The following is a 2753-nucleotide window of genomic DNA, read 5'->3' as shown; positions in this document are numbered from 1 at the left end:
GATGCCGATGTTCTTCCTCTGCACGTTCCTTGCAGGACAGAGACAGGACCATCACAGGAGCACTAAGAACAACAGGAGAGACTGTCTCTGTAATTTTGCAGCGATTGCAAGCAACTCAGAGGAGATACCACAGAGAAAATAACGATCTCCACACAGCTGGACTGGCTGTAGCCTCTACAGTCACAGACCTTTTTGGCTGATAGAGACTATCAGTTAAACTCCACCAAGCCTTTGCTGTGTGCAGACCTCCACAGAGGATTTTCGTCGGGTCCACCCTGAATACACCGAGCTGCTCCAGAGCAGGGGGGCACTAGAGGCAAAACGCACCATTATCGTGCTGCAAAACTTCTGTGCAACTTTTGCTGTAACATCTGGGACACGATTTGTTGTAACAAAGGATGTTTGGCCAAGTCTTAAATAACTAAAAGAAGAGCTGTAAATAGAAGGTTTAAGGCTTTGAGTAAACATTTTTGCCAATCACAGACAAGAAATTAGTCTGGGGTTTCCTTTGGGTAAAACTTCATAGTGAATTAGATTTGAGCATTAGTAGGCACTAGCAAAGTTAAGAAAATCTGGTGAGGTTATCCCATTCTTTTTGATAACAGAAGTAAACAAGAATGGAAAAATACATCAGACTGCACCAGCCTAAGACCTCTAACTGCCAGGTGCGTCCAAGGGAAGCACATCAACCTCTTGTACACCTGTAAGACAGAAAAACATCTTTACCAGTCCATTAATTTGATTTGTTTTGCAAGCTGGGGTCATTTAAAGAATTATTTATGTAAACTCTGTGTCTTAAGAAGTAAAATGAACATTGGTTGACAGCACAGGTAATTTTGACAAGAGTATTTTGGATTAACATATTCTGTTTTCACCTCTGTTCCCATCTTTCTACCTAACTCAAAAGGGCAGACACAAACTCAGAGAGCTAGCTCCTACCCTGCTAAACCGTCCTGCTGTGAAGAACAGGGGCACTTACTTGAGAAAGAAAAACACATGGAAATGTTTAAAGAATGACTCAAAGTCTCTACGCAGTCATGCAATCAGTTTAATTTCTGAAACAAGTATTTCAGTTACACCACGATCCTTGGCTTAAGTCCTACGCTTCTGTCATGCAGAAGAACTTACGTGAAGACTACCTAAGATGTGAGTCTCACAACAAAATTAATCTCCAATACAGTAATCAAAAAGTTTTGCATGCAGTACACTGAAAACCTTCGATCAAGGCCAAGGTCCAGCAATCTATCTTGAAACATAAGAGCAATCAGCTGAATTTCCTGCTGCAGGAAAGTTAAAGTTGGCTTCCTGCCTTGGAACTGCATCCTCAGCCTACAGACCTCCTGGTCTGCAAAAGTTGAACAAACTCCAGATGCACGGCTGTGGCAACCCGCCTGATCCCAGCTCCCTGCAGCACCCAACACAGCAGCTGCCAAGAAACACCCGCCTGCCCTTTGTGCACAGCAGGGAGCTGACCAGAGGCGGCTGGGTCCTGTCACAGGTGCCCAGAGTTTGCTATGGCTCCAAGGCAGAACAGTTTTCCTTTGCCAAAGCAGGAAATATTTATTTACAAATTACATCGGGCAGCTGAATAGAAGTTTTTAAAAATTGTTAAATGTAAATGTGGAATGAAGCACCAGTCATTGTTCAGCAAATGTAACACATCAGAAAAAAAATCAAATGATTCAATAGTATTATTAAAAAAAAAAAAAAAGTCTGTGGTACATCGTCCTTTTTGAGAAGAGTTACTAACCTTCTGACATCTCTCAGGGAAGTCAGTAGAGCCGCCACCTTCTTTCAGCAGGAATGTGGCATCCTTAGTTGAACAGCAAAAGAAGCTATACAGAAGCACTGTAAGTTTTGACCTCATCACATTTCCTAAACTAGGCAGGATCAAGACAGAAATCCTTGAAGTCCACCAGACAATCAGTACAGACCCAGTAGCAAAGGTACACGGGACACGTAACAAGCAAAGTTCCTGAGCAAGTCCAGCTGTAACTGCACTGCTGTACTATGTAGGGGGTCATTTTCAGCCAGGACACACATCCTCATCACTGGTGGCCAGTTTACTCCACAGAACTTTGACAAGTGTGGACAGTTGCCCCTGTGGCTGGCCCAGCATTTCAGTAATGAAAATCTTCTTCTCTAATTATCTGCTGTAATTCTAGCCAAACACGGTCCTCTTCTGCTACCCAACTGCTAGTTAGCAGAGTCCTACGTGGTTTTAGCAGTTGCTGGCTTTTCAGCACACTGGACCACTGCATACTTAAGGACGATTGAGGAGAAGAAAAATAATCAGCACTTAAGTGAAGGAATGTTGTCAACATCAGGGACGCTGCCACGACCGTACATTCCACTTACTGAAATGTTCAGTCAACAGCAATCTTGGATCCGGATATGTTTTCAGTAGGAAGAAGAAGCCAAACTCTCTATTATAACAGCAGTAAGTCAATTTGTGTCTCTCAGCTTTCCAATTTAAAACTAATGGGAGACCCAACGCACAACTGGAAATACATGAGTGTGATTCGCTACCAGGAATCTCCTCTCTGAAAGCATTTCCCAGAAGATCATCACACAATAAAAGTTTTAAGTGATACAGCTTCAAAAACCAACATAGTTCAGCTATTTTCATGGCTATTCTACTTTCAAAATTATTTAAACATGCTCTGGAAAGTATGGATGATAAAGTTAAAGGAACCTCAAACTTCCAAAACCACACCGTTGTCATAAGAATATTTAAACAAATGCATAGACAC

The sequence above is a fragment of the Tyto alba genome, unplaced genomic scaffold (assembly GCF_018691265.1).
Source record: "Tyto alba isolate M040663 unplaced genomic scaffold, T.alba_DEE_v4.0 Super-Scaffold_48, whole genome shotgun sequence".
Lineage (NCBI taxonomy): Eukaryota > Metazoa > Chordata > Aves > Strigiformes > Tytonidae > Tyto > Tyto alba.
Note: the sequence above shows the minus strand (reverse complement) of the source record.